Here is a 17,514-nt window from a genome sequence, read left to right on the forward strand (position 1 = left end):
TAGGTACAACATACTTCATTATTTTTGTCAGAAAAACACATTTTTTTGTAAAATAACTCAATTTCAATTAATACAGCGAAGCCAGATACCAGTGTGGGAAAGAATGACAATTTATTTATTTAATTGATCACATGTGCACTCCCACAAAATAAATCCCTACATCCAGTTTGGTGAGATCTGTGAAATGAATGAATGTATGGTCGTCTGCTAACAGCAGATAGTGAATGTGAATATATGATCATCTTTGAGACGATCTTTTGGCCACCTTTGGTGGGACCAAAGAGATGAAATTTACCTGAGCTTTGAGCGCCTGAAATGTGGCTGACCAATACGGTAGCAAGGTGCTCCCCCACTTCGGTAGAGGTGCGAGAGGACCTGAAGAACGGCCATGTTTTCGGCACTCTGCCGCTGATCTTGTGTTGTTAAGACCTGTCTTACGTGTGCTCCGTAAAGACAAAAGAGTGGAGACATGGTATGGATGTGGAATATTTAAGAGTAGTTTGAAATAATAATTTCTCTATTTCAGGAACTTTTGTGGGGAGAATTAAATCTCAGGCAGGTAATATTAATGGGATCGTAGTAATCTTCCGAAGTGACCAACGGTCACAATGAAACCACGTGTAGCAATAAGTTGAAATACTTCCGTGTGCTTAAGTTAAGCTGAATTACTAGCGTGTGTACTATAAGTTGAAATATTTAAGAAATAGCGTGTGCAGGACTTGAAATTAGAGGCGAGTACTTCCACGTGGCGAGTACTGTGTGAGTCTCAATCTGTGTATGAGACAAAGGATAAAGAGAAGTACTCGTCCATGGTATCAGTTGAGGACTCGCGTGTGTGATGAATATGTTCTTAATATTACTTTGCGTGATATTTTTCTGTGTGACGCTTGATTCAAACTATAATACTCTGAGAGAGAAACAAGGTGAGTTAGCCGTCTATTCAGCAACGGCACTTGGTTTGCATTGCACAGGAAGACGTGCATATATCTCCAGAGTTCATAGTAGGAAAGTAGAATTACGAAGTGGGGCAGTGTCGTGTGAAACTGGGATAAATATTAATTGAAGTGGGAAAGCTGAAAGTGATAATGTTGTGACTATTCCCTGTGATGTATTTCATGTTGTAGTGTGGTTTGCATGGGAGAGTAGCAAGGTAGTTTCAGAGGTAGTGGGTTATGCGTGTTCCTTTTGTACTGCTCGGTCGGGAGGAAAGTTTCGTGATGATGATTGTGAGAGTCGAAGTGTGAGAAATAATAAAAGATCCACCTTCCTATCCAGAAAGTGCACTGTAGCGTTAAATAATTACGAGACCATAAGATAGAGATTCACCAATGTAAAGCCATGCCCACTGGGCGGAATTTCTCATGTGTTAGTGTTGTAGGTTATAGAATTTGTGTGTTTAGGTTATAGAATTTATCGGAATAAATAAGATAGTGAAAAGAAAAAGATTGGTGGCCTTTTCCTTCGAATTGTATGTTGTCATGATATCCAGAATTTATAATGTGTGCGCCACTCATATTCAGTGCAATGGCCACGTGTTGATAAAAGCCGTTAAAAAAAAGAAAAACAGAAAATGTGGTATTGCCAGTGCGTAATGAAAACTCAGAGTTCTGTAAATTACTGATAGTCAGATGTGCGTTTCCGTTGCGTATTATTTTTACAGGAGGATAATTTGTAACTTAATTGTGAGTACGAGAGTTCATGTTACTCGATAAATAAGAATGAATCCACTCGCTTGGCAGACCACTCATCTTGCAGGCCTGACTGCTTGATGCCACAGTATGAGCAAGGCATGTGGGTGCCTCTCAACATAAACGAAAGTTGGTAGGCGTCTTTCTACATCTGAAAGATACCCTCTGTTCAAATTTCGCGCCAGTCGAGTAAAAGTATCGCCACTATGAGGATGCAAATCAGGTTTTCTTTAAATAAACGCCGTAGGAGGAGATTATTAGTGTTTAACGTCCCGTCAACAACGACGTCATTAGAGGCGGAGCACAAGCTCGGATTAGAGAAAGATGGGGAAGGAAATCGGCCATGTTCTTTCAAAGGAATCATCTCGGCATCTGCCTCAAACACTTTAGGAAAATTATGGAAAACCTAAATCAGGATGGCCGTACACGGGTTTGAACCGTCGTCCTCCCGAAAGCGAGTCCAGTGTACTAACCAATGTACAGTCTCGCTCGGTAAATAGACGCTGTAACAATCGTGAACGCTAGCTGCCTTTAAGATTGGACGTGGTGAGTTAATGTTAATCACGTATGCCTTTAAGGCGAGGAAGAAGCCATTATCGACACCTCACTGAATTTGAGCAACGAGAAGGTGGATGTTCCTTCTGCGATATTGCAGGAAATCCTGCCAAGAGCATAACCACTGTACACGACTGCTGGCAGCGGTGGTGACAGGAACATACAGTCGCAAGAAGACGATGCTCCGGACTGCCACTTGGCACTGCCTAGAAGGAAGACCATCGCATTCGGCGTGTGGCTCTGCCGCATCGTACTGCATCTACAGCAGCAGTATGAGCAGCAGTTGGCACAACAGTGACACAACGAACTGTTACAAGGACAGCTCCGAGTCAGACGCCCTGTTGGGTGCATTCCACTAACCCCAAACCACCGCCACTTGCGACTTCAGTGGTGTCAAGCAAGAGCTCGTTGGAGGGTAGGGTGTTTCCTGATGATTTCTGCCTCGGTGCCAGTGACTGCCGTGTGTTGGTTAGAAGGGCCCAGTTTAGGGCCTGCTACCAACATGTATGCGTGATAGACACACGAGAGCTACATCTGGAGTTATGCTCTGCAATGCGATTTCGTATGAAAGCAGGAGCACAGTCGAGATTACCTCACGCATCCTGACTGCAAAACTGTACGTCAGTATGGTGATTCGACCCGTTGGGCTGCCATTCATGAACACCAATCCAGGAAGTGTTTACCAACTGGATAACGCTATAAAATGGCTCTGAGCACTATGGTACTTAACTTCTGAGGTTATCAGTCCCCTAGAGCATAGAACTACTTAAACCTAACTAACCTAAGGATATCACACACATCCATGCCCGAGGCGGGATTCGAACCTGCGACCGTAGCGGTCACGCGGTTCCAAACTGAAGCGCTTGGAACCGCACGGCCACACTGGCCAGCGATAACGCTATAACGTTTGCTCATGAACCGCTGTTGTAACCGACCACTTTCTACAGAATGTCAACAAGTTGCCTTGGCCTGCTCGATCACCTTCAGTTGTATAACGAAATGATCACAACGAAAATTCATGCCGGACCGGCATTCGCACCCAAATTTCTCACTTATCACTAGCAGTCGCCTTACCGTTATGCTATCCGAGCACTCCTTAGGGCCAGACCCAAACTTCCACATGTCATCAACCACATGTCTACAATTTGCACACATACAACCATTATGCATATTTCCGTGCATGTATGTCAAAAGGAACATTGCATTGTATTTCTGAGCAACAAACGCACTGCAATATCTTAATTTGAAGGTAGTTCGATCAACCTTCTGCCTGGCACTTAAGCGTAGTCATATAGATGTATATCTAGATGGGTAGATCGAATAACAGACCAGGAGTTACTGAATCGAAACGGTGGAAAAGAGAAATTTATGACACAACTTGACTAACAGAAGGGGTCAGTTAACAGGATACATCCGGAGGCATCAAGGAATTGGTAGTATCGTAATGGAAGGAAGTGTGGAGAAAAAAAAAATGTAGAGGGAGAGCAAGGCTTGAATACTGTAAACTGGCTGAAATGGATGTAGACTGCGGTAGCTATGCAGAGATGAAGAGGCTTACACGGGACAGACTTATGTTGAGAGCTGCATCAAACCAGTCTTCGAACTAAAGACAACAACAAATAATAACCTTTGTTAACCTGCGTTAATCTACTCTTATTACCGAACCCGCTTTGGTATGTTTGTAGGATCTGATTCTTTATCCTTCCACTGCACCTTCCTTAGTTATTATTCTTAGCAAAACATTCAAATTGTTCATCATATCCATCTTAGCCTGTATTCTCCTTCTCACATTTTCTGTCCAAGTTACTCCACTCAACAGTTTAACGTTTTCATAATTTGCAGTCTAAAAGGAATTTAATCTCAGATCTGTAGCATTGGTATCTGCCCCTGCTGTAAGGGGTGATCGAAAAGTTTCCGTTCGAAGGCCGTACAGTCCAGAAACTGTATCCCAACCAGGCAAAATCGCTGTGAGCATTGAGGCAATCATCCCACAGATCCTCCGGGCTGAAGATACCCGTTTGGTCAAACACCATGTCCTGCTGGTTGAAGAAGTTTGCAATGTTTGCTGCTCATCCTCGTCCGACAGGAATCGTCGCCACTTCAAGGCAATTTTTAAGGGACCAAAGGCGAGATAATCGCGTGGGGGGAGATCAGGACCATAGGGCGGGTGCTCTAGTGTCCCCCACTTAAGTTGGCGTTAACTTCTGCGTTACGATATTTGCAACATGTGAACGTGCTTTGTCACGAAGCAGCAGTGACCTGCTCGCACATCATTGCATGAAGGTGATTTTCGATAGACATGCTGCCCCATTACACATTCTTCGTTCTCCGATGGATATCTACTAGTGTTTATTTTTCACAAGCCAAAAAAAGAATAATAAAAAATGGTTCAAATGGCTCTGAGCACTATGGGACTTAACATCGGAGGCCATCAGTCCCCTAGAACTTACAACTACTTAAACCTGACTAACCTAAGGACATCACACACATCCATGCCCGAGGCGGGATTCGAACCTGCGACCGTAGCGGCCGCGCGGCTCCAGACTGTAGCGCCTAGAACCGCTCGGCCACTCCGGCCGGCAAAAGATTAATAGAACATTGGTACTGTTTGGAGGCATTTAGTTATAACGTCGCCATATTCAAAAGACTGGGAAGTCAGAAATTAGTTGAAGTTTCAGCATTAACAGCAGGCACCTCAGAAAGAAGATGAATGTCACACTATTCTCTTGCCTACATGTCAATCGCATCAGAGTCACGCTACGTTGCGTATACGCTGCAGCAACGCACTTAAACGAAAACTTTTTAATCGCCCCGTGCTTATTTTTATTCCTTCTTGCCTTCTTAAATTTAATGGCCTTGCATTACTTTACACTTGGGTGACAAAGTCCATGGGATAGCAATAAGCCGGCCGAAGTGGCCGTGCGGTTAAAGGCGCTGCAGTCTGGAACCGCAAGACCGCTACGGTCGCAGGTTCGAATCCTGCCTCGGGCATGGATGTTTGTGATGTCCTTAGGTTAGTTAGGTTTAACTAGTTCTAAGTTCTAGGGGACTAATGACCTCAGCAGTTGAGTCCCATAGTGCTCAGAGCCATTTGAACCATTTTTTTGGATAGCAATATGTACGTATCCAGAGGGCGGTAATATCAGGTTCACAGTGCATGAAAGGGCAGTGCATGGGCAGAGCTGTAATATGAACTCAGGTGATCCATGTGTAAATGTTTCCGACGTGATTATGGCCGCACGAAGGAAATTAACAGACTTTGAACGCGGAATTGCAGCTGGAGCTAGACGCATGGGACATTCCATTCCGAAAATCGTTAGGGAATTCAATATTTCGAGATCCACAGTGTGAAGAGTAAGCCGAGAATACCAGACTTCATGAGTTACCTCTCACCACAGACCTCGCAGTGGCGGACGGCCTTCACTTAACGACCGAGAGCATCAGCGTTTGCGTAGAGTTGTCAGTGCTAACAACAAGCAACGTTGCTTAAAACAACCGCAGAAATCAATGTGGAATGTACGTCGAATGTATCCGTTGGTACCGTGTGGCGAAATTCGGCTTTAATGGGCTATGACAGCAGGCAACCGACGCGAGTGCCTTTGCTAACAACACGACATCGCATGCAGCAGCTCTCCTGGGCTCGTGACCATATCGGTTGGACCCTAGACGACTGGAAAACCGTGGGCTGGTCAGATGAGTCCCGATTTCAGTTGATAAGAGCTGATGGTAGAGTTGGAGTGTGGCGAAGACCCCAAAAGCCATCGAGCCATGTGAGGATGGTATCTGTTCTTTCGGGCATGTCTTCATATAAATAGGCTTACTGGACAATGATCTTCTTCAGTGCGGATGCACTCACATTGCTCGAACTCTTACCGGAATCGGTAGATTGACTGCGCGAGTAATGAGTATAGTGGGCGGGGCACTACAAATGTATTGTGTGGACAGTAAGTTGGAAATGTGAGTCTCACGGGGAGCGTGCCAGAGATAAGTCCCTGCAGTTCCACTATCCTCTGACCTCGATGGCTCAGCCGGATAGAGCATCTGCCATATAAGCAGGAGAGCCCGGATTCGAGTCCCGGTCGAGGCACACATTTTCAACTGTCTCCGTTGATATTTATCAACGCCTGTAAGCAGCTAATGGTCTGGATTTCATTGTAATTTCATTGAGCCATGTTGTCAACAAGACACTGTGCAAGCCGGTGGTAGCTCCGTAATGGTGTTGGCTGTGTTTACATGGAATGGACTGTTGCCGCCGGTACAAATGAACCAATCATTGACTAGATATGGCTATGTTCGGCTACTTGGGACAATGCGCCGTGTCACCGGGCTACAATTGTTCGCGACTGGTTTGAAGAACGTTCTAGATTTTTCGAACAAATGATTTGGCCACCCAGATCGCCCGACATGAATCCTGTCGAACATTCATGTGACATAAACGAGGCTCAGTTCGTGCACCGCCAACACTTTCGCATTGTGGACGACTGAGGACGCAGCATGCATCAGTAATTCTGCAGGGCGCTTCCAACGACTTGTTGAGTCCATGCCTCGTCGATTTGTTGCACTACGCCGGGGAACAGGAGGTCCGACACGATGTCGGGAGGTATCGCATAACTTTTATCATCTCACTGTAGATCATTCGTGGTCTGGTCTTCGTTTTTGAGTTTTGGCTATTATTATTGGACGTGGTATTTGTGGATGTTACAGATTATACTTTGTAATTTCTTTACATTGTGTTCAGAGTCTCTAGCAAAGCAATCCACAGTATAATGTTGAGAGGCATGCGTAATCCACAACTTACATGAATGTATCTTTGTTTTTCCTCAGTCTCCCTTTCTAGGGCAAGTAGGTCACATGTGCTTCTCTAGTAGCCATAATGTTCTTTAACCTGTGCATTTTCATTTTTTTCTTTCGTCTCTATACTGTTCTCGTCTGTAATTTACGAACGTGAGACGTCGGACCAATTGTCTGTCAGTCCTCGAGTTGGGAAAAGAAAGAATGTAGGGGTTTTATAGCCGTCCTCTTTTTCAAAGGAACCATCCTCGCATTTGTCTGGGAAATTAAGGGAAACCACGGAAGACCTTAATCTGGATGGCCGAACAGGGATTTGAACCGCCGTCTTCGCGAACGAGCCTATTAACAATTGTGCCACCGCGTTCGGTACCTGGATAGCAAAACAAGCGTAACGATACACTTTTTTGCGTAGCAACTCAGCGAAGTTAACTTTTTTGTGTTGTATTAGAATTTTGATCAGTTGACTATATTTGTCATTTGAAAATTTTATTTTTGTAATTTAGGAGCAACTCAACAAAGACCCTTTCTTGACTCGTTATTTTGGTGGTAAGGGTATTTCACAGCGTAGAAACGAAACAATTGTTTTCGACTTCTCAAATCACAATAGTAGTGATCTCACGACAAACAGAAACTGATTGTTGTAGCTGTTTTTATACACCTGCTACAGTGAACTACTACAAGATGTCAGGCACATCCAGAGGTGATAAGACATTCCCCAAAAGCTTTGTAAAATTAATATAAAGGCCACCACATCGGAATCAGATATTAGTATGTTATCATATTACTCGGTTTCGAAGTTTTCTGATCGTCATTACTATGCTACAGCAAGGTCAATTCCCTTCGGCAGGTCGCGTGGCTGAGTGTTAGAAGATTCATCTACCATGTATGTGGTCTCGGTTCGATTCCCGGCCTCGCCATAATATTAAACAAAGGTGCATGTTCCATGAACATTTCTATGAAGCTTAAAACACATAAGGATAAAAAATGTATGTAATGTTTGTTTAACCTTTTTTAGAAGATCAGTAATGTATATTGGCAATGAAAACTGGATATTTGTGTGCGATATTTAATCAGAAATAAGCATACGTGCGTTTTTCATAAAAATAGCAGTTAGATATCAGTTAGAATATATTTCATGAATTTTTTATTCAAATGACTGAAACGAGACTCGAACCAGAGGTTACCGGTCTCGAGCGCAACAGATTTTTTTCTATTTTTATTTATTTTAAACTATACGGAACCGCTAGTACGACAAGCATCCCTTTTTAAAAATTGTCGTTAGCCAGGAATCAAACCCAAACATGAAAGGCGAGCATTCTACCACGTGGCCACATAAGCAGTCCAAAAAATACCGCTTGTTCGAAGCATATTAAGGAAGGCCGGAAACTTCAATGTATTTCCTCGGGAACCTTTTTAGGATTGCGTCGATCTATTTCGAGGGATTTATATTTGAGTTCTGAGCTTCCACAAACATACAAAATCACAAAAATCCGATATCCGTGTCGCCCCCTTATAAGTTGGTGATAAGTATCAAAATCCACGAAAGAAACACTAAAATTTTGTGATTAGTGTACATCCCAAGACCCTTGGAGAACTACTTTTGTCGTAATCATACCTCTATGTCATTTACAACAACGTTATTTGGTGGGATGCACACTTTCCATGACCCTGAAAGCTACATACGACAACAGGCAGACATTACAGCTGGTGCAGCGGACTACTGGAGGATGTCAGGAGCGCACAGAAGTGGTACGACGTATTTCCAGAAACACAATGAAGAAATACAGTCAGTGGTAAGTGTATGCCCTGCGGCCGCAGGAGAGTTGAAGTGCCCATTTTTTAAATATGTCTTCTGTTTATCATTGATGGAATTGATTGACCTACGAAATGCTTATGTTGCCTGGGTCCAAGTAATCATCAACATTCAAGTTGAAATGTGCAGATGATAAGAGTTTGAAGAAATGTGATGAGTAGGTGCTAGAAAAACATTTCGTTATCTGTTTTGGATTCATGAGATGCTAGAGAAATAACGTTACTGAAGACCGTACAGGCCCCCACCCGACTACAGAGCGACTTATGACGCAAGGTTACTGAGGACGAGGAGCAACAGATTAGTGTTTCACGTCCCGTCGACAACTAGAAGCACAAGCTCGGATTAGGGAAGGATTGAGAAGGAAAGCGGCCGTGCGCTTTCGGAGAAACCATCCCTGCATTTGCCTGAAGTGATTCAGGGAAATCACGGAAAACCTAAATCAGTATGTCTGGACGTCGCTTTGAACTGTCCTCCTCCAGAATGCGAATCCAGTGTGCTAAGCACTGTGCGTTGTTACTACTCTACGGTGTCATCTCAGTTACCGTAACTGAGACTGAAGTTTTCTTCCAAGCCGTAACCTGTTTCCTAATGGAGAAAGCTGAAGTGAGAGCGCGGAGAAAATGGGTATACGAGAAATATGTGCTTAGAAATCTGAACAAAAATAACTGCGAAGCGATAATGTATAATAATGGTACTGTGTATTGTCAAAACTCTGAACTTATAAATTGTTTGTAGAGTTCTTCGTACCCATTTGGTGACTTGAGAATGGTACGGACACGGCTGCGAGAAGTCTTGAGCGGGCCAGTTACAGCGCAGTGAGCCTGTCCGACGATGGAGATTGTATCGTGTTAACGGTACATTCTGACGCACCGTCTGGCCGGCCCGGTATGTACGGTACTGGAGCACGACCTTCTGTCGTCGATGCCAGATACGCTATGCGCTTCTCGCATTATAGTAGGTAGTGAATGGGGGATGTATGGGTGAAGCATTTTTTTTTCTCACAGTCATCTATCATATCGCACATAAGCACATTGATTATACCAACAATCCTCTAGCCACATTTTGGTATGTGGCAGAGGGTACTTTGTGTATCACTCTCTCTTTCCTCTTTTCCTGTTGCAGTCCCGAATATTTCCTGGCAAGAACGACTAGTGGTAAGTCTCCGTGTGGGCTCGAATCTCTGATTTCATCTTCATGCTCTTTCCGCACGATATACATATGAAGAAGCAATGTATTGATTCTTCAAGCAACGTACGCTCTCGGAACCTTAACAGTCAACCACCCCGTGACGCAGAACGCCTCTCATGCAGCACCTGCCACTGCAGTTGGCTGAGCATCTCCCGTGATACTTTCGTACTTACTAAACGAACCTGTAATGAAACACGCTGCTCTTCTTTCGAGTTTTTCTGTTTCCTTCATTAATCCTATCGGGTACGGAACCCGGATTGCCTAACAGTACTCAAGTGTTGGTCGAGCGCGTGTTTTGTAAGAAACCTCCTTTATTTATGGAGCACATCCTGAGGATTGTTCCAGTGAATCTGTCTGGCATCTGCCTTACCCCCGATTACTTATGGGTGGTCGTTCTACTTTAAGTCACTCCGTATGTGTATTCCTAGATATTTTATGGAAATAATTCTTTCAAGTGGTTGTTCTGAAATAGCGTAATCATACAATAAGGAGTTTTATGTATACGAAATGTGTTACATTTGTTTATGTTTTTTGATCAATTGGCACTCCCTGCGCAAAGCGTCGATCCTCTGCAGGCCCTCCTGCATATTAGGTACACCAATTCCCACTAAATCCAATCTTTCTTGAATCCTGACGGCTTGGCGCGACAGTTATTGAATAGATACTCCCTGTTTTGAGAATCATCCGATATAAAAATTAGGAAAACGCCGATGTGACGCACTATGTGGAAAAACGAGGCGATCAGCAAAGTAGCCACCGCTAAGCATGGCGCTCAGAAACTTAAGCGTCGTTTAAGGCTGCAATATTACACACTGGATAAACCTGAAAAATTGCTGCAAGGCAAATCAGCGTCAGCGTTTCATTTTTTCTAATATATTTACAAAATCGGCAAAAAATGTGGACTATACCACTGCACGACTCTACACACGTTATGGAATTCAATCACTGATGACGTTAAAACCTGGAAAGAAGTGTCAGAGAAGGACGCTGAAAATAAGATAAAAATGAATGAGGAGGTTCTTCGCAGAATCGGCGAGAAAGAAATGTATTGAAAATACTAGCAGAAAGACAATATGAGACACCGCGTGTTAAGACGTCAGCTTATAATTGCAGTTCTGCTAGAAGAAGAAGAAGAAGAAGAAGAAGGCAAAAACTGTGGATGAAGATGGAGATTGGAATACATTCAACAAATAATAATGACATTAGGTGAAATTTCGACTCTGAAATAAAGATTTTTGCATGGCAGCCAGATGACTGATGTTCCAAATAATGGACAGAGGAAGCTGTCTTGTGAATAGCTGTTCACACAATTTCATGAACCGCGTTTTTAGTAAACACTCTTAGGATTCCACAGATGCTAGCAATTATCCCGCCTAAGGAAGAACTAAATCTGCCACATTACTTCACATAAGGAGATATAAGCGCTTTTTTATACTTATATCCGACGCAAATGGAACGAAAGTGTTTTAAATTGCTATAGAACAACCTCATAATGCAATTCTATGAAAACTATAAATAAGGAAAATTATTAGCTTTCCCCGTTATTGTTTCCTCCCTATTAGTCTCTCTAGGATCCCACGCATCCATCCGAGTCTACTTTTATTCATGGCAGTAGAACCACGACTGTGTCAGTACGAGACGACACAATAGTGAAGGCACTGGCTGGTATTGATGAGTTTTAAGTGTAGCTTATTTCTGTCTCAACGTCCAGGCATTCTGATTCACCTTTTTCCCATTTCCCCAGACCAACTGAAAAGCACAGTGGCCGTATTGCGTTCTCTTCCTTGTCCTATTTGAGTTCGTTGTCAGTCTCTTACCACTTGGTCGTAGAAGGTAAATTCAGCATTAATTTTCCTGCCTTTTTGCCGAGTATTGGGTCATAGTGAAGATTATCCAACTGCAACTGAGACTGCAGTACCAAATTTTTCACAGAGAGGGAGAAGTCAGTGACTTGACTCTGTGTTTATTATTTTCTTGAATGAGATTCAGGACTACAAAATAACGTTTCAGTATGACCCACAATTATATACAACAGATCTCACTGATCCCTTACCCCCGCAAGTATCACACGCCAAAGGTTTCTTTCCTCTTTGTTGGAAATCATATACAGGATGTCTCATAAGAGAGAAAACGCCACGGGTGGTAACATAAAAGCACTGCAACAAAAGCGTTCCAACAAACGGGGTCTGCAAACGAGCTAATATGTGATGACGACCCATCGTCTCAGTGTGATATATTGTCCCATTTAGCGTAAATATATTTGAAATATGTACTTTTCAAGTCCCTGTCTCAAATTTCACCTGCGACCTATCTGAACAAGGTATACTACATCAGCACCTTGTATGATTTAATTTACTGAAGACTCATACCTCCTGAACGACGTGTTCCATGTATTATCCCCAAATTTAAATGCGCTACTGCACTCTTGGAATTTCACCCATGGTAAAGTGTTAACCTTCTTTGACAAGCCTAATCACAACGGGCTCTATCCCAGATAGTTCTCTCAATTCTAAATAAAAATTATTTCACCCGCGACCTATCTGAACAAGGTATACTACATCAGCACCTTGTATGATTTAATTTATTAGCAAAGGCCGCCGAAGACGTCCGACATAGAAAGTCTCCCTCGCCCCACCAACGCCCTTGTCAAATTCAGGGCCACGTCTTTCCGTCGAGAAGAGAAACAGTCCCTAAAACGAGGAAGAATCTATAATAATCAGTGGCATAAGGGTTCCGAAGGCAAAGGAAACCACTGCATGAAATACACAAAATGTGTATCCATTGGCTATGTGTCCTGTAATTGATGATCTAACTGTTGGCAAAAGATTCCGGATTAATCTCTCATTCGGATCTCCGAGGTGTACTGCCAAAAGTGAAGCTGATCATGAGAAAATGAGTGAACAGTCAACGAAATGGTAACATTCCACGACTCGGAGCGTAGGACATCAGTAGCTTGTATGTGATAAAGAAGCGACAAAATTTGACAATGGAAATGCGGAGGCTCAATCTAGGTACCGTATAGTGAGGGTCATTGAAGTGGAATGCAGTGAAGATGAGGATTTCAGGTGAGATGAATATAGGGCAATATCAGCAGAAGCATAAAATGGTATAACAATAGTAGAATTCGTTACAATTAGGAAGGCAGGGGAGGAAGTACGTTACAGTGAACGGTTCAGTCATAGGGTTGCTCGCATCACAATAAATCAACGCGAAGAACGATAGTTCAGGTACGCGTGCCGACGATACAAGCAGAAAATGAAGAGACAGAGAAGACATATGAGGATATTGAACGGGCAATTCAGTTTGCAAAGGAAGATGATAACTTGGTAATGACTGTAACGCAGTAGTAACGAAAGAATAGAATACTTAGTTACGGTAGAATATGCGTTGGTAGTATGAAAGAGAGAGGAGAAATATTATTTTCTTTGAGCAGTAAAATTCGGATGGTAATATCGAATACATTGTTCAGAAATCACAAGAGGAAGGGAAATATTTGAAAAAGGGCCAGAGACACACAAATATTACAGCTGGATTCCATCATGGTCAGAAAGAGATTCCGAAAGCAGATATTGGACTGTAAGGCGTAACAAGAAACGAATATAAATTCATATCACATTTCAGTAATGATGTAGAGTAGGCTTCTTATTTTAAGAGATTTGTCAAGGAGGATCAATGTAGACAGAAGTCGGATACATGTATACTGAGGAATAATGAGGTGGGTTTGAAGTTTTCTAAGGCTGTAGATAGTGCGATGATGAATACGACAGTAAACAGTACAGTTGAAGAGGTATCCAGAACTCTTAAAAAATAACCATTACAGAATATTTGAACGATACTTTCGGTATATGAGAGTATAAAGTTCTATATTTTAAGTTACTATATTGATTTCGTCTAAAACAATTATCAAGTATAACTGAAAATAAATTGCACAAATACATAGAAAGTGAGAGGACCAAATTTGACATCAGTATGCCATTCCAATGTCAGATTAAAAATTATCGAAATAATATTACTCACATTTTAGGTATAATTAGACTTTATTACGTGACGGCATGGTCAAGGTCTATTATAAACTGGGTGCCCCAGAGTGTAGATAAGTACAAAATTACAAAAATATATGACAGATAGGCCATGATGGGTATAGTTAGGCTTTGTTAAATGACATCATCGTCAAGACCAGGCGCGGCTCGTAATTAAAGGCTCTGAGGTGGAGCCGCCTCAAAATATATGTTAAAGTAAATTTCGCAAGAACGTATTACATAATTTAAATTATCAGGACGAATTTTGCATATTTCCCATTCCGATTAAAATTACGACGGTCAACGTTTTTGGAACTGTTTGTATCGATAGATGTTTTCCGAACGGTTATAGGTCTGATTTAAAGTAGTTGTCACTTGACGTTTGCGCTGCGAAGTTGCGACGTTGTCACGTCAAGCACCGGCTGGAGGCAGCCGCCTCAGCGCATCGCTACCCCCGGCGACAGAAAATCGTTTTAAAGCCTGTATCTTCTACAAAAAGTAAGTGAAAAATTTCAAACCCACATATGATGTATATCTCTACAATCTCTCTCAATCTGTCAAATATCTATTCTTAATTTTAATTAAGACAAGAGTTACGTTAATTTGTTTGAAACCATTTAAATTCTCGATTTCGCAAACAGCTTCTAACTTATCACGTCATTACTGAAAAAGTATTTGTTTCACAGCAAAATATTTTTTTCCGTTCATTACCAAAATAATGCACTCGGCAAAGAATCCTTAAAAGTTTTCGTAGTGCATTACGTTTCCTGTATATAAATTTCTGAAAACAGCGTTTTTAAGCAACCCTATCAGTACTGAACTCGAAACAAGTCTGACGTTTGAAATCTCTATCTCCTATACATATTATGTAAATGTTTTGAAATTTACGTACAGTATCGGTCTCAGTGGTATCTATAAGCATATCAAATATCTTTTCTTAATTTTAAATAGGGCCGTTGTTACACTAATTATTGAAGTGTGAGAAACTTTCGCGTTCGAAAAAGTTTTCTTCTTTACATTGCAAATCTCGAAAACTATTACACACATTGAATAACATCTTGGTGTATACACAAAATGAAATAGAATTAAAATTCAGTCTAACTTACTGTAAGGAGATGACGAGAGCTGGCCAAACAGTATTTCTTAGTCTCACAACAAGAATAAGAATTAATCGAAATAAATTCACAAACACAATATTTAATGAAACTTCCTGGCAGATTAAAACTGTGTGCCCGACCGAGACTCGAACTCTGGACCTTTGCCTTTCGCGGGCAAGTGCTCTACCATCTGAGCTACCGAAGCACGACTCACGCCCGGTACTCACAGCTTTACTTCTGCCAGTATCTCGTCTCCTACCTTCCAAACTTTACAGAAGCTCTCCTGCGAACCTTGAAGTTCTGCAAGGTTCGCAGGAGAGCTTCTGTAAAGTTTGGAAGGTAGGAGACGAGATACTGGCAGAAGTAAAGCTGTGAGTACCGGGCGTGAGTCGTGGTTTGGTAGCTCAGATGGTAGAGCACTTGCCCGCGAAAGGCAAAGGTCCAGAGTTCGAGTCTCGGTCGGGCACACAGTTTTAATCTACCAGGAAGTTTCATATCAGCGCACACTCCGCTGCAGAGTGAAAATCTCATTCTGGACAATATTTAATGGCAGTAAGTACACTACACACTAATCAGACAATGCGAAAACACCGCTTAATTCAGAGTCAGTGGAACTATCGGTGTCGCTGCTCGTATTGACAGATATAATCAAGTCTTCGACACTTTGTTGTAAGACACCTTCACTGTTCCATGCGTCCTGTATCTCTTTTCACGTGATGCGCTACCTTCTGCCGGTCTTCCGATGTCACAATTTCAACTGCCTCTTTCAAAAGGCGTTCCACTACGGTTAATGCGAATTTCTTATTTTCTGCAGCAATATGCCGTTTAAGCTGAGCCCAAATCAGGCAATGATAAGGAGGCAATCTGAGCACTTTATGCCCGTATTTTTTTGCTACTTCATCCACAATGTAAATCGAGTTCTTTGGATTCTGTTGCGATACAAGTTCTAATAATTCTGCCCTTGTCAAATTACTGTCGAACTGTACCTTATGTTTGTGTAACCAGCTCACAATGTCGTGTTTCCTCGTTACCTTTGTGGGTGCTTTATCTTGTATTACTGAGTGATAAGGAGCGTTATCCGCAATATTGATAGTTTTTTGTTAAGTTCTGGAGCACACACGTCTTCAAACCATTCCACAAAAGTATTGTGGTTCATCTCTTCGTGGTAGTCGGAGGTCTTATTTGAACCGAATAGCAGCAGACAATTTGGAATGAAACCTTTTGAATTTCCGACATGTGCTACAATTATCCTTTTTCCTCTGCCGATCGGAGCTGCCATGCTACCACTGATGGTACCGTCTGTCCAGTCTTTTTTTAAACTGTATCCTGCATTCACCCACGTTTCATGAAGCCAATTGATATCATCAAAATTTGTCCCCACTAATTCTCTAAGAAAGCGGCATCGCCAGGCTGCAATATCATGGCATTCCATTAGAAACTTTCTGCTAGAGATGGATTTATAGCGGAATCCTAACATTTTCACAACTCGTAACAAAGACGATTTACTACCCTGAAACAGGTCAGCCGCTGTGAGGGTAGCATGTAGTTTTTTGAGTGTTGGATACTCCTTCCTCGAATAAAATGCGTATATTTGACGACAAATGGCATCTTCCTGAAAAGAGTCAAGTTTTATGACCCTCTTCTCTAGTCGCCTCTTTTTGCCAGGTGTCTCCAATTTAGATGATTCACTGGAGACTTCCTTCGTGAATTTCTCCTTAAAGATTCTTATTACTGATCGTTCGCCAACTTGCAGAGCAGCTGCAGTTCGCTCCACCACCTTATCCAAAGGAACGAGAGACCCTCCTGCATCCCTCTCTATCTCAAAATACTCCCTTAAGGAACACACGTATTCACGCGCCTGACTGCGTATAACGACGCCATGTCCGCCACTTTTTGAAGGTTACCGAGGAGTGTGCAGCCTCGGCCTCCCTCTCTTGCGACTGCTTTCATTAGACATCGTAAACACGCGAAGCTACAAGCCACTCAAATCTCTCACGCGCACGTCTACAACGGCTCGCTGATGACTGGCTGGCTGGCTCAATGCCTTAGCACAGACAAAGATATACAGACAGGCAACCTCCGTAAGGGCCTGTTGACGCGGACAGGGGTGCGGGACGGGGGGGTTACAGCAGTTCTGTCAGATGACACGGGATGGCGCTGGGGTGCGAAACTGCTCGGACAGCGGGCAGCAGGTAACTGCACACGAGGCCGTGGCAGTGGAAATCCCCACCACCACTTCCCCTCAAATGCCGGCACAGGGCACCATCCAGTTCTGAGACATTAGTTAAATGCCCAGACACCTAACTCAGTCATTTGCAACGATAAACGCACTCTTCGTAACAAACCGAACCTAAAATCATTCT

General features: G+C 42.7%; 1 protein-coding gene and 1 non-coding gene across 2 annotated transcripts in view; one reads left to right on the top strand and one right to left on the bottom strand.

Annotated features, from left to right (window-relative positions):
• The window catches only part of LOC126252447 (uncharacterized), a 41,722-nt gene that overhangs the window by 13,810 nt on the left and 10,398 nt on the right, over nt 1–17,514 (bottom strand). The gene's annotated exons all lie outside the window — the stretch shown is intronic.
• On the top strand, nt 6,257–6,330 carry Trnai-uau (transfer RNA isoleucine (anticodon UAU)). Its single transcript has one exon. It is a non-coding gene; the product is annotated as a tRNA-Ile (tRNA).

The sequence above is a fragment of the Schistocerca nitens genome, chromosome 4 (assembly GCF_023898315.1).
Source record: "Schistocerca nitens isolate TAMUIC-IGC-003100 chromosome 4, iqSchNite1.1, whole genome shotgun sequence".
In the NCBI taxonomy this organism is placed as follows: Eukaryota; Metazoa; Arthropoda; class Insecta; order Orthoptera; family Acrididae; genus Schistocerca; species Schistocerca nitens.